This window comes from Mus caroli, chromosome 14 (genome assembly GCF_900094665.2).
Source record: "Mus caroli chromosome 14, CAROLI_EIJ_v1.1, whole genome shotgun sequence".
Taxonomy (NCBI): Eukaryota; Metazoa; Chordata; class Mammalia; order Rodentia; family Muridae; genus Mus; species Mus caroli.
This window is the reverse complement of record NC_034583.1, coordinates 53,774,489-53,790,067: the sequence shown is the minus strand read 5'-3', so window position 1 is coordinate 53,790,067 and position 15,579 is coordinate 53,774,489. Positions and strand designations below refer to the sequence as shown.

At 45.5% G+C, this 15,579-nt stretch overlaps 1 pseudogene; it reads left to right on the top strand.

Annotated features, from left to right (window-relative positions):
* The first annotated feature begins 12,399 nt into the window (after positions 1 to 12,399).
* On the top strand, positions 12,400 to 12,517 carry LOC115029317 (annotated as a pseudogene).
* The last annotated feature ends 3,062 nt before the right edge of the window (positions 12,518 to 15,579 follow it).

Sequence of the window (15,579 nt, the reverse complement as noted above, 5' to 3'; positions counted from 1 at the left end):
GAGAGAGAGAGAGAGAGAGAGAGAGAGAGAGAGAGAAAGAGAGAGATGTTAATGGTTCCTGATTCCTTCAAAGGCAGTCACCCAATTACCTAACTTCTTTAAATAAAAATCTCTTAAACTTTCTACTTCTCAGTAACACCAAAGACTGGAGACCAAGCCTTTTGACACACCAGCCTTTGGGAGACATTTTAGATTCAAACTATAGCATGTGCCTTAGTTAGGGTTTTACTGAACAGACACCATGGCCAAGGTAACTCAAGGACAACATTTCATTGGTGCTGGCTTACAGGTTCAGAGGTTCAGTCCATTATCATTGAAGTGAGAACATGGCAGCATCCAGGCAGGCATGGTTCAGGAGGAACTGAGAGTTCTATATCTTCGTTTGAAGGCTTCTGGCAGAAGGCTGACTTCCAGGCAGCTAGGATGAGGGTCTTAAAGCCTACACCCAGTGACATACCTGCTATAACAAGACCACACCTACTCCAACAGGGCTAAGCATATTCAAACTACCACAGGTATTCAAATGTCTTTCAAAAGGAGAGCCTAGAAAATTTTACTTCTATTAATTTTTTTATATTTATTTATAACAGAGGCTTCTATTTATGAATTCAGAACTAATTTTTCTTCTTAGACACAATCTTCCTATGAACCCCACCTAGGTTTGCCTCAACACTGTGATTCCCCTGCCTCTGCATGTGTTCAGTTTCATAGGTTAAGTTTTGTCTAACTATGAAAAGTAAGTCACTCAATACTGCTATCTTGCAGCCAAGGCACATCGGTTTCTTCTCTTGTTTTTCTGACCAAATCATCCACAGGAAGCAAGTTAAGGCAAGAAGAACTGACTTTGGCTTACAGTTTGAGGGTACAGTCTGTCATGGTAAGAGCGGAGTGAGGTGGCTGGTCCCATTGGGTTTCTCATGAGAAGGTAGAGAACAGTTAGGAAATGTCACCAGGTTATCAAACACAAGATCTGCCCCTAGTGACTCCCCTCCTTGAGCAATGCCTCACTCCCTAAAGGTTCTACAGCCTTCCAAATAGGAGCCACTAGCTGGGGATCCAGGATTCAAACACATAAGCCCATGAGGGAAATATTCACATTCAAATCATAGCACTAGGAGAGAGCTAACCCCCCCCCCCCCCCCCCGCCCAGTTCATGCCAGCCAACCTGGCCCTGGCCAAGCCCCCTCACCTCTTGTTTGTTTCTTAGTTCCCCCTGAGTAATATGCATTTTCTATGGATCCATTTAACTTTGCATATGGATCCATTTAACTTTATATACTTCACTATGGCTCTGAATGTCCTCTGGCACACACTGTGTTCTCAGACCTATGGAGCACCGTTACATTCCATTCCCCCTGCCTCCCTGTAGCTAGTGGCGGCACTCTTCACAGTGTGCAAATACCACAGTGGCTTCATGCACTCCCACAGTGTGGTTCTCAATGCACACAGTCCCTGCACTTCTCATATGGGCTGCACTCTCTCCCCAGAACAATTACAGAGGGAACCAGTTTTGGGGACTAAGATGTATATGCATGTCATTGGAACATGGTCCACCTGGGTGATAGAGCCTCTGCCTTTATTGTACCTACCTACATCCCACATCCCAAACAACATGTACCTAGTCCATGGTCAGTTAGCACCACTGCCTTTGGGTGGTGAGCATATTATGTTCGAAGTATATAACTGAGTACTTCTCTCTCATTTTTCTGGTGTGCTTAATACAAAATGGTATTTCACTGGGTTAATGTGGTCATCTGGGTGGCCACCAGTGACATGGAGGATTTCACAGTGCGCTGGTTTTTCTGTTTCCTCTCCTGCAATTACCTACTCACATCTGTTATGTGTTTTTCTCTGTTGAGGGATTTTCTTTTTAAAATCTTTATTGTACTTGTTATTTGTGTGTGCACATATGCATGTATGTTAGACATAGTGTGGGGCATGTGTGGAAGTCAGAAGACAACTAGAGTTGCATGTCTTCTGCTGACATGTGGAGCCTGGGATCCACCTGGAGTCAGTAGGTCTTTACCCGATGAACCATCATTCCATCTGCCATAATTAGAATTTGAAAAAAAATTAATTATTTGAAATTTTCATACAATGTGTTTAGGTCATATTTATGCTCCTACTCCTTCCCTGCTTCCTTCAAGATGCACCTCCATCTCCCCACACGATGAGACACTGAAAATCCAAAACTGTGAAGCAAATGGTACCCGGCTCAGAACACTTCAGGGAGGATCTGGGAGTCAAGGCTCCAGTGGTTCAGTGTCCAGCTGGGATTTCTCTCTGCCAAATCTGGAGGGCCCTGCTAAGGGATTACCTCACTGCCGGTGGTTTGCAGGTGGAGTCACCAGAGTGAGGTGACACAGGTTATATTTGTGGCTATATTAGTGGTTTCCAAAATATACCACCATGTGCTGATACAGCCCATCAACTTTTAGCTTATGTTGTATTTCTGACCTTGGCATAGAATAAATGGCTGACCCTTAAAAGGGCAGCCAGGTAGCTGTCAGTGATGGGGTAAGCATGCCTACAACTTTGCTTTTGAGAGAAACATTTTCACAGGTAAACAAATGATTTTTGGTGGAAAAGAGTCACCAGTTTTAAGCACAAGTATGCTTTTTAAAATTCATATATAAAATATGGGATAAGAAAACTTTGAGAACTTCATTAGGCATATCACAGGCTAATGGGTTAACTTGGTACCTTCTGTTTGTGTTAAAGTGTATTTAGATTTTTCAGACACTAGGCTTGTCCTCCTAGAAGCAGGCTCCTGACTTCTTCCAGTGAGCATTGAAAAGAATGCTACAAAGACAACAATGCAAAGCATGATGGGGTTGCGAGCATACCGAAAACTGAAAATTTGGGTTTAGATTTTTCTGAACACTAGCTTCATGAGGGTAGAGAAGGCTTTTGTATACAGCTGTATTCTTCATTCTGAGACAGAAGTCTGGCCTGTGGAAGGCCTTCAATACATAACTTGTTGATTGATTTGAGGAATGATTAGTCGTCTGTCACTATAATAAATATCTGAACTAACCAGACTGATGGATAACAGGCCTGTTTTGCTTCACAGCTTTAGCGTTTTAGTCTCTCATGGCCATATTGCTTTTGGGACTGTGGGGAGGTAAGACCCCATGGTCAGAGCATGTGGCAGAACAAGGCCACTCACTTACCTGGCAGCCAGAAGTGAACATGGCAGGGGAAGAGTTTGCAGCTCAGTGACCTAAGACCTCGCCCTGGGACCCTTCCTCTGACCATTTCCACCACTATCTTCCAGCTCAATCTGGGGACCAAGTCTTCAGCACACAGACCTTGGGACACATTTCTGATCCAGACTAAATCAAGATGGGAAAATGAGTATGTTTTGTTTTTGTTTTCTGAGGTAGGGTCTCATGTAGCCAAGGCTGGCCTCGAACTCATCATATGCCCAATGCTGGTCTTGAACTTCTCATTTCCCTTCCTCTGCTTTTCAAGTTTCAGGGTTGACAGGCATGTAAGGAGGCTGAATGCATTAGTGCTGGGTCACCCCATCCTCCATGTCAGGGACCTTAAAGCACTAAGTCCACTTGACGTTTTACTCTAAGCCTTTTGCAGATGACAAACGAGAAGGCATTTGAACCACTGTGCAGCTGAGAACGAACGCATGCTTTAGAAGACGCTTTGCCCGAAGACATTCAGATGGGGTCAGAGTGATGTGGGTTCTCCTGGTTCCTCCCAGGTTCTGGTGGGGTGGAGGAGTGGCCACTCTGCTAGGTGGCCAGTGTCTGCTAACTGCCCACAAGTCAGCCAGAGGCAGTTCTTATCCCAGAGTTGAACTCTGGATTCTGAAACTGGCTTCCCTTCTTTTATCTCTAAGACCTGGAGTTTATCCAAATTTGTATGGGATGGGAAGGGCTTACAGGGTTTAGGGGACTGAAATTCAAAGTTTTCAGAAACCCTGGGCTATGGTTTATATTTTTTTATTTTTATTTTTGTTTTTTTTTGAGACAGGGATTCTCTGTATAGCTCTGGCTGTCATGGAACTCACTCTGTAGACCATCGAACTCAGAAATCCACCTGCCTCTGCCTCCCAAGTGTTGGGATTAAAGGTGTGTGCCACCACTGCCCGGCTTTGTGCTATGGTTTCTAACTTCAGGAGTTAACAGGAGCAACAGTCATGGATCTGGCAGCGGTGACAGATAGTTTTCCTGATGAGGCCTAGGTGAGTGGAGCCAGCGCCCAGGCCTGTGAGCAGGTCTCCCACTGGTCCCCAGGGGGAGTCAGTGAGCCAGTTACCATAGCTGCCACGTGGATGCTGACTGTGTCATCTGGACCACAGTTCTGTAATGTTCTGAGCCTTACAGTCTCAGAAACATGAGTGGAATGGTGACAGGAAAGCACATTGTAACATTACTTTGATAAAACACGTTTTGCTTGATTTTGATCGAGAGGCATCATGCAAAGTCTTTCAGAAGTCCTCGTTTAATACTTACCAGTTACAATCTTCTGTCATCTGGGTTATGTTCCCCATGGTCATCGCAGAAATAATTTATGAACACATAAAGATGAGGGCCCTTCCACCCTCTCATGCAATGACATTTATTGGTTATCTTACTTTTCTTTTTTGGGAAGGGATGCTGATGTAGGTGGGTTGAAGGGGAAGGCCCAAGACAAATGTGTGTGCAAGGCAATGTGTGCCCCTGTGCTCTGGTATTGAGTATGGCCAGTGGGGAATGGGTGGCATGGTCACAGGAAGAACTAAAGTATACAAGCCCAGGAAGACTGGGATAGGGATGGGGAGGGTAAGGGATGGGAGGAAAGGGGAGGGGAGGAGAACTTCATCAATGTGGCTATGGGAAAGCCATCATCTCCACTGGGATATTTTCTGCTGAGGCCTTTGGTTGGGTGTGGGGAGGAAAGAGCAGCCATGCTCCTGTAGGTAGGCCCTCACCTGTGTGCTATAGGGAAGCTCGTTACACTGACTGGTTCCCCTCAGAGTGAACCTGGAATCATGCCTCTGTTTGTCCCTGGAACCTGAGGAGAAGGATTAGTTGTTGCTTAAGTCTCCCCCTGGGAAGGAATTTTGCCAACACTACATTCTCTGTGGAAATTTTATTGGTCTAGGAGGGAGAGAGGATAGAAGAAACATGTTGGAGAGCCAGGAAAGCCAGTAGTGTAAGCCCAGTCCTCAAGGCTGGAAGATTCAAGACCCAAGGATAGCCAGAGTTCTCAGTTCAAATCCCAAGGCAGGAAAAGACCAACTTTCAGCTTCAGATACGCAAACATTCCCTCTTATTCGGTTTCTCTGTCCACAGAGCTTGACTGATCTTCATCCACATGATGGGGAGCTGTCTGCTCTCCACCGTGGACCAGTTCCAATCTCCATTTCATCCTGAGCACCTTCAAAGACACAAAAGGATAATGCTGTTCATGGAGTACACACAGGGCCTCAGAACGTGACAAAGGGAAATGGGTGTAAGTGGGGGAGGGTTGGATACATCATATGCCCTTGAGGACGGTACTGTTTCTCATCTCAAAGACTTAGAATTTTTAAGGGAAAGGTAGGCCTGATACTAGTTAACAGTACAAAGTTTTTATTTATTTCTCTCTATATTTTGAATTCATTAAAAAAAATCTTGTCTCTCAAGGAGGCACTTGAGCAAGTACAGGATATTGGGGAAAAAAGTCAAGGTATTGTTTGTCTGTCCCTTTGAGTTAGACATGAGGGAGACAGACACACATCATCGTTCTAACTGCGGGGCCCTAGATGAAAAAGAACAGGGCACTTAGGACAGCAGGGCAGTGTAAGGTCCTTTCTAGGACTTCTAGAAAAGGTGACTTAGATGGGAAGGGAAGAACATCCTGTCACAGAGTATGAGCCAAGGCATTGTCACACTGCATGTGAGATGAATCTGGGTAAGTGGGCTGGGAAATAGCATCACAGTCACAAGAGAGTATACAGCAGAAGCTGGCATGAAACTATTTGTGGTGCTCAGCAGGGACAGAAGCAAGGGCAGTAGGAACCCCAAGACAGAGTGCTTGGTTCTGCCTAGGAGGTAAGGGTCAGTCACCACCCAGAAGTTTATGAGAAGGATGGACTGGGTGAGGATACACTTCAGGGAGAGGACACCTCACATATTCTCAAGGGCATGCGTGCTTATGGACTGATCAATTTTGACTGGTACAGTTGCAAAACTCCCCCATCACCTGACATAACCCACACAGGGTTGGACCCTGTATCTACGTATTTATCACAGGTCCCAGATATCGGATGCTCAGCTTGTGGTGATGGGCAACACTTGATCCATGCTGGCCTGTTAGTTTTTTACTCTTTAGACTAGCAGTTCTCAACCTGTGGGTCATGACCCGTGCAGGGGGTGGGGGTGTCACATATCAAATATCTGTGTATCAGATATTTGCGTTATGATTCATAACAGAAAAATATAGCTATGAAGTAGCAATGAAATATAGCTATGAAGTAGCAATGAAATATTTTTTTATGGCTGGGGGACACCACAGGAATTGTGTTAAAAGATCACTGCACCAAGACTGAGACCCCTGCTTGCTTGCTTTCTTCCTTCCTTCCTTTCTTTTTCTTTCTTTCTTTCTTTCTTTCTTTCTTTCTTTCTTTCTTTCTTTCTTTCTTTCTTTCTTTCTTTCTTTCTTTCTTTTTTTCTTTCTTTCTTTCTTTCTTTCTTTCTTTCTTTCTTTCTCTTTCTTTGAGACAGGGTTTCTCTGTATAGCCCTGGCTGTCCTGGAACTCACTTTGTAGACCAGGCTGGCCTTGAACTTAGAAATCCACCTGCCTCTGCCTCCTAAGTGCTGGGATTAAAGACATGTGCCACCATGCCTGGCTGACCCACTGCTTTAGACTAAAGCTGAGGAGCTCCCAGGCCAGATGTGGATGCCATGCCCTAGTCAGAGCTGATCCCCAGAGGGACACGTCTGGAGCTGATATTATGGCTCTTTGGGGGGCATGGTTCCCTTTTTTAACCTTAGTTATTGAGCTCTGCAGAATTTTCCCAGATTGTTCTTCCAAAATAACCCCTCATATTTTGATATTAAGTAGACTTGGCATTATTTCTACCCAAAATTATAATATGCATTTAAGTCCAGTTCCCAATCCACCAGCTTAGACGATGGCTAGGTATGCTGGCTTTAGCATCCAGCAGGGCTGGTTGTTTCCAAGGTGTAATGCAAGCACACCCAGGCTGATATGGAGGATAGACAGAGAAGCAGAAAGAAGCCACACTGGGCCTGATTCTGTCATAGTGCCCACCCTTCAGTGAGTGTGTGACAATATTACAAGACCTGCTCATTATGAATTCTAAAAATTCTTGTTCATTAGGAGGCAATGTCTTCCTCTTCCTTGGGACATAGAAGAATGCTAGAGCATCACACATTCTGGGTGCGTTATACAGCTAATTAATTTCTGCATGAAGATTTTAGTTGCTTTCTCCGTGCTATGAATGAAGTCCACATGATCTCCAGTCTGTTTCTATGGTTTCCTTCCTCTGTTCAGATACATTAATCGGCCTGTCAGTTTATTATGGATTTTGGTGCCTTTCTTTCCATTCAAATCTGAGTCCACATTAATTTAGTCTTCATTTCAACAGTGTTTAAAAATAGAACAAAACTGTTTTGACTAGCACACAATCAAGTGCTAGATGGTGAAGGGATTTCTCCCAGCAGTCTACACCGCCGTTGCCTTTTTCTTGTCATCTCTGAGATGTGGCTGTGTTCCCCTGCCTCAGAGCAAGGTGAGACAGCTGCGGTTTTCTCAGTGATTCTCCAGGTCAGCCAATCATCTCTGCCAAGCTCAAAAATGCACCTGCACTCCCAAGGGTAACCCCAGCATAATGCCCTTCTGGAGGAAAGATGAGCGGTGCCATTTTTATTTGCGGTTCAAGAGCCTCATCCAAAGATGCTGGGATTGTCAGTCATACTTCTTCAAAGAGGCCAAGCCTTCAGTCCAACTGCTGCTGCAGAGCATCCCCCTGCAGTGTTGCTGGCAGGAGCTCTTGTTGGCTCAGGACACAGTGTGCTGCCGAGGTTAAGTACACGAGTCTTGGGGCCAGGCCTGGGACAGGCTACTTGTCTCTCTTACTGGCTGAGAGGGCTGGAGCTACCTTCTTCCTGACTTCTCTGAACCTCCCAGTTGCTTACCTATAAGACTAAGGGAACAAAGGTCTACCGTTGCTGGGAGGTTCAGGGGAGACAACATCAATAGCTTCTGCCATCTTTCATAACTTTTGGTAACATTTGGGTCTTGAATGCCACCTAGACATCCAGAGTGATGCTATTAGTAGGTAGTATAATTTTTAGGAGATGGGGCTCTCTAAGAGGTATGTAGGTCATTAGGGTGTGCCCCTAAAGAGACCGTGGTCTCTTGCTCCCTCTTTCCTGCTCTTTAGCTTCCTAGCCATGAGGGGAGATGCTTGCTCTACAATGTGGCTGCTGTTACTGCCACCCTGCACTCTTATGGGAGGCCTGAAGGTGATGAAGGACTTTCCCCATTCCCACCCCCATCCCCCAGCAGAGCACAGGCTGGAGCCTCCTAAAATAACCAAATGGACCAAAGAAACGCTTACTCCCTATCAGTTGTTTATTTCAGAAAGTTTTGATGCTGACCAAAAGCCAGTACCCAACATTGGTGACATGCTAAAGCCAGTACCTACCACTGGTGGCATGCTAAAGCCACTACCTGCCACTGGTGACATGCTAAAGTCAGTTTCTGCCACTTGTGGCACGCTAAAGCCAGTCCCTGCCACTGGTGACATGCACTCTGAGCCTAGTGCTGCTTGTTGGCCCACATGTCCCCATGTCTTCTGATTGTTTTGAGACAAAAAAGGCTCAGGCAGTCTTCAAACTCACGATTCTCCCGCCTCCGCCTTCTAAGTGTCGGGGTTTGGCCTGACTGATTTCTTATTTTTCAAAAAGCATACCTGCTACATTTGTTAGACACTTTTTTTTTCTGTACACGATTCAGTTTTATTTCCATAGCAACCCTGCCAGAAGGCACTCCTACTTCTCTGAAGCGAATGAGGTCCTTGAGGCTCAGCAGTTGAGGCCAGGTCATGTGGCCCATCAAGGACAGGGTCAGACCTTGTTCTGGTCTCTGATTTTTGTCTTTCTTACATTTTTGAAGACTGAAAACCTCATTGCCCTCAACTTTATAGTTTCTGCGTTGTGGGCAGGAAACCCTCTGTAGCCGTCTAACAGCATTGCAGAGTGGTGGCTCAAACAGCAGGAACATATCTTCCTCTTCTGGAGGCTGGAATCCCAGCCTGGAGGCTGGACTGCAGTGCTGGCAGGTGTGTGTTCTCAGTGTACTTTGTTTAGCTTGCAAATGATGTCTTTTTCCTATGTCATATGGTCGTTTCTCTGCACGTGCCCAGTCTCTTCTAGTAAGACACCGGTCATATAGGACTTGCCTATCCTAATGCCCTTTTTAAAAGGTCTTTAGCTCTCTAAAAGCTTTCTCTCCCCATGAGGTTATATTCTGAGGTACTGGGTATTAACTAGGGCTTCAGTAGACACATTGCTATATCAAAGAGAGCTTGTTATAAATATACCCACAATGAGTGTCACTGTGATTTGTCACATTTGATGGTGTCATAAGAACCTGTTTCTCATCACTGTTGGGTAGGCTATAAAGAAAAAGGTCTGTGCATGAACTTGACATGGGCCCATTGTGACCCTTGAGGTATTGAAGTATCATTTGGTGATAGACTGGAGCATATCAGGGAGGAGATATGTTAATGGTCGTATTAATTATTTATAGTCTGTATATACATATGAATACACATATATGTATAGAATTCTTATTAGTATATGTAGGGACTAAGGTACACATATTTGTATCTAGAGAGTAAATATTATGACAAGAGCATGTATTTTGTATACATATAGACAGTGTGAGTGTATGAGTGTATGTGTGGTATGTCTTTAGTGGCCGTAGCATGTATTATATTTTATCTATGCATATATGAATATGAGCACACAGTATACACATGTATACAGTCTGTTTGTGGTAGCATCTACAATGATTATGATACACTCCTTTGGCTGCTAGGGATGTCTTCCTTTCTGATCATAACTCATCATTACTGTCTCGAGATGCTTTTGCCTCATTTCCAGCTGCATGCACTACAGCTTCCTTAGAGCTTTTAAGCCACCGAGTTTACCTCATTTTGCAGTAATGACAGCCCCAGGAAATGCACAGATTGGATTAGCACACAGCACTGTTATTTCGGCACCCCAGGGAGCCACAGCTGTGATTCACAGCTGCGAAAAGCTGCTTCAGCCCCACTCACGTTCCTTAAATCAGCAATGACCTAAACAAATGGACCCGGATGCCCAGGGAATTCAGCTGGAGATGGTGCTCTGGCAACTGGAGGCACACAGGACAGAATGAAAATGTAATAGCTGCCAACAGCTGAAGTTGCAAGCCCGAATTTATGGATTTGTCAAGTGTAGTCCTCCAGAGCTCAAATCCCTCCCAGAAACTGCCACACCGTTTAAATGGAAATGTGGTAGCAGTCCCAGGCTCCCTAACTTTCTCATGTCATGGAAATGTGTGCATCTGCTTCTCATGTAACATTTTCAAGGCAAACCAGCTCAGTGCAGTACATTTTTAGAGCTCCTAACAGGAGTGAGATGCAATGTAGGATTCCTAAGGAATTCACAAACTAGCAAAAAAGATGTATGCTTCCAGCAGCCTGTGACAGGCACAGGGGAAGCTGGAAGGAAGGATGAGGTAGGCAGATGGGAAGGAGAGATTAACTCCGAGATGTGTGAATTCTGAGGGAACTATCAGTGAGACATTTCTCCCTGGAGAGAATATGGGATCTGGGTCCTCTCAGACTTTATTGCTTCCTTTGCTTGGAGTATATGCAGGGGTGGGGTGGGGTGGGATGGGGTGGAGTGGGGGAGCCAAAGGAAGCGTGCTGATGTACTTGAGAGCAGTGGTAGTGCCAGTGAGGAGAGGAAGACCTTGTGAGGTAAGGCTCTGCAACGATGGGAAAAGAAAAGCAGCAGAGATGAGGAAGAGCAGGATTTCTGTCTTCTCAGAGGATTAGGACTGAACACAATACCTATGCAGAACACAGCATAGGCAGAGCCCAGTGCTGGAAACAAATCCTCACAGTGACACACTGGCAAATGGTAACTGGGGAAGAGCAACAGGGTGTGAACATTTTAGTTTGCCCAAGGGCACTTTGACAATTTTTTGACTTATTGATTACTTTTGTTCACTTTCTACCTTTTGGAAGCTTTAAAATAGTTTAGAGTCTATCTATCTATCTATCTATCTATTATTTATTACCAATCTTCTCTTACTGATTGTGGCTCTTATTTGTTGGACAACATTTTAATGATCTTAAAATATTGCACTTAAAGCAAGAAGTGGTGGTACAAACCTTTAATCTCAGCACTCAGGAGGCAGAGGCAGGCCAAGCTCTGTGAGTTTGAGACCAGCCTGGTTTACAAAGCATGTTCTGGGACAAGTAAGGCTACACAGAGAAACCCTGTCAAATACAAAAACAAAAACAAAAACAAAAACAAAAAACCAAACCCAACAAACCAAAAGGTTATATTTATCATCAAAGCACTCTCAAGGCTGAAGCAGGATTGTGGATTAAAGGCTACACAGTGAGTTTTAGACCAGGCTGGACTCCATAGTGAGAACCCATCTATTTTGTGTGTGTGTGCCATTTTTTTAATTAGATATTTTCTTCATTTACATTTCAAATGCTATCCCCAAATCTCCCTATACCCCCCACCCCCGCCATGTTCTCCAACCCACCCACTCCTGCTTCCTGGTCATAGCATTCCCCTGTACTGGGGCATATGATCTTCGCAATACCAAGGGCCTCTCCTCCCATTGATGGCCAACTAGGCCATCCTCTGATACATATGCGACTAGAGACACAGCTCTGGGGGGGGGGGAGGTTGTTCCTCCTTAGGGTTGCAGACCCCTTTGCAAAAACTCAAACATGAATAGTCAAGACGATATGCTATACCAGAGCCCAATAACCCTGAGAAGTGCATTGTAGCTGAAGCACAAGACAAGGACTTCAAAACAGCAGTTGTGAATATTTTCAAGGACTTTAACAGAATATAAATAAATACCTTAACAAAGTTTGTGAAAATACTAACAGTGGGATGAAGTAATGGGAAAAGTTAACAGAGTGAACGCAGAGATAAAATCACCAAAAATTACCCAAACACAGATACAACCGGAAATGAAAACTTTAGGTAGTCAAACAAAACCTCAGATATAACCCACACCAAAGCAGAAGACAAGGAAGAGAGCACCTAAAGTATTGAAGACAAGGTATGTGCTGATGAGATTTATGTCAACTTGACACAAGCTAAAGTCATCTGAGGGCCGGGAACCTCAGCTATGAAAATGCCTCCCCTGCTCCTAGAGGCTACACGGGTATGGCTGCTGTGTTACATGTGGGTCAGTAGGTGGCAGAGAAGAAAGAGGCTAGGTCTGACCTTTGATCAGCTGAATGATCAGTAGTCTAACATTCCCTGAAGAAAGCGAGCCTGTGATGACCACTAGACCAGTGCCAGGGACCAGTCCTGCATCAGGAAAACTCAGATGGGCTCCCAGGACAGGGAATAAGCCAGAGGCATAAGTGTGGGAGAGCTGGACTTGCCACTTGTCTGCCATGTGACAGCATGGGCAAAGGAGAGATGTCTTTTCCCGACACTTGCCCCTTACCGCCTACTGCAGGTGGGAGAGTTGACCCTGGGTCACAAGAGCAGGAGAGCTGGCCCTGCCCCTCATCAGCTACAGCACTTGGGGGAGCAGACCCTGAACCTCAGCTGGGCAGCACAGTAGAGCTGGGCCTGGAAGTGGGGGATGCACATGAGCAGGCCCTAATGGTGTGAGTGTGGCCTGCCCTGCCTCGTGTCTGCTGGGCAGTGGCATAGGAGAGGGAGTGACATTCTCCTCTCTACCCTTGTCTTTTGCCATCTATGGTGGGCAGGAGAGCTGTTCCTGGGATCCTGAGAGTAGGAGAACTGGCCCTGTTCCTCACTCATTGTAACATTCTGGAGAGTGGGCCCTGCACCTTGCTTGGGCAACAGGCTTGCTTGTGGCCCTGGTTGAAAAGGTTGCTGTTGAGCTAGCTCCGAGGGCATGAAAGCAGGAAAGTCCATAGTCTGACCAACTCATATGCCTCTCAGACCCAGACCCAAGGCTTTGAATTGACCCATCCCAGCATCTACCCCATAGATGAACTAACTGCTGGAGTACATGAAAGGGCTGATTCTACAGATCCAAAATTACAAGATATCTCCATGACACAGAGCAATAACTGGCTATCCAAGAGGAGTCCCAGTGGGGTTTCAGTATTGATAGAGTGGCAGAAGCCAGAGTCCACATACCAAACCAACGAGTCATTGCGATGAGCATTTGCAAGCAAAGAAGTATGGGACACACAGTGATGCACTATAAGTTCCACAATGAGATTTTTTTTCTCTATTTGGGGGAAGGTTGCTAGGGTGGTTGCTAGGGTGGAGAGTAGATGTGAGGGGAGGGGAAGATGAGTGAGGCTGGGTGCTTGATACAAAACTCGCAAAGAACCAATAAAAAGTTTTTTTTTTTAAAGAAAAAGAAAATGCTTCCATAATATTAAGTTATAGGCAAGTCTGTAGGTCATTTTCTTAATTAGTAATTGATGGAAGAGGGCCCAGCTCATTGTGGATGGTGCTGTCCTTGGGGTGATGGTATGGTTCTATAACGAAGCAGGCTGAGTGAGCCTTGAAGAGCAAGCCAGTAAGCAGCATGTCTCCATGGCCTCTGCATCAGCTCCTGACTCCAAGTTCCTGCCCTGTTTGAGCTTTTTGTCCTGATTTCCTTCACTGATGAACAGTGGTGAGAATTTATGAGACAAACAATCCCCTTCATCCTCAATTCCTTTGGTTAAGATATTGCATCACAGCAATAGTAACCCGGCTCAGAAAAGTCTTTCTTAATATTACTAGATACATCCATGTCCAGTGTTTCCCACTTGGAAAGTCCTTGGGGCCACTTGTGGTCCACAGGCTTCAGCTGTATGATTACTGTCTGTCTGTGAGGACCAAATGAGGTGACCTAGGAGGAAGCCTGTCATAAACTGTAAGGGTTGGTATGTGCCCAAGTGCTAGAGTTCAGGAAAGCTTGACCTTTAGCTAAGACTAGTGCACAGCAAGTGCTGAGAACAGCTCCTTCTTCTGGGATGTTTACAGCCCAGCAGGGCTCACTTACAGAGACCTGGAACTGAGTCCAGTGAGCCCCTCCTTGCGCTCTGCATAATGGTCATGCTGAGTTCCCGGGTTGCTCGGTAGGCGTCCTCCATCAGGGTGAGCATAACCCGTGTAATCCAGGCTTTTCCGAATGTGTGTCTTTATTCCTGCATCACCACAGTCAGGTTTCTAGAATAAAGTTGTGCAGGAAGCCACATTAGAGAACGAGGTAGACAGACAAGGAGGGGAGAGCAAACAAGGAGGGCTTTGCTTGTATAGGAGTGATAACTCAAATGAAGATACTGAAGCTCTGGGTTCTCAGCAGTGGCTGGATGCTAATGGAGACAGGTTGCAGGCAGGTGTTGCAGCTTTGAGCTCTTGGGGGCAGCGGGATGCCAAGCATGAGCAGGCCTCCAAAGGACAAGTCTGCTCAGAGCAGGTTACCAATGAGAGTGACAATAGCAGGAACAGGAAGTGTGTTGCCAAGGCAGGAGGCAAGAACAATCTTCCTCCTGAGCAACGATGCTGAAGGGTACAAGGTTTGCAGAGATGCAGGCAGACTCCATAGGATCACTCGTGCCAGGCCTAGTGTTTCAGTCTCTCCCTGCTGACTGTAGATCTGGATGTAGAACTCTCAGCTCTTTCTCCAGCACCATGTCTGCCTGCATGCCACCATGCTTCCCGCTATGAGGATGATAATAGACTAAACCTCTGAACTGTAAGCCAGACCCAGTTAAATGTTTTCCTTATAAGAGTTGCTGTGGTCATGGTGTCTCTTTGCATCAATAGAAACCATCATGAAGACACCTGCCAAAGTTTCCTACTTGTCGTTTTGCTTTTCACAAGCCACAGGTAAGTGGCTATTGACCCTAGATATCAGTGAGTCAGGTGAGAGGGAAGGGGACCACTCAGGAGAGATCTCATCGTCCAGGAAGGAAATGCAGCAGCCTGTCATTAAAGGTTCGCACCAGAGGACTCCATTCCTTTGTTGTTACAGGAAACTCTGGGAAATGGTAGGTTGTGCCAAGGGTTGGGGCAGAAGATGTGTGGTTTTACACCCTGACCGTCACCATGCTATGCACCCGCTTTCCTCTTATCACCCAAACTTGTTAGGTTGAAGAATGAGACAAACAGGTTTGCTTGACAGCACAGAGTCACCAAGGAGGGGCAGCCATGCTACAGATTGGTGACATTGAGCAGTACTATCTGGGGGACCGACTCTGTCTCGCCAGCATGTCATTGCTTAGTTTAGAAATGCTATTGGCGTTTAGCAAATTGTATCTTATATCTTGGGTATCCTAAGTTTCTGGGCTAATATCCACTTATCAGTGAGTACATATTGTGTGAGTTCCTTTGTGA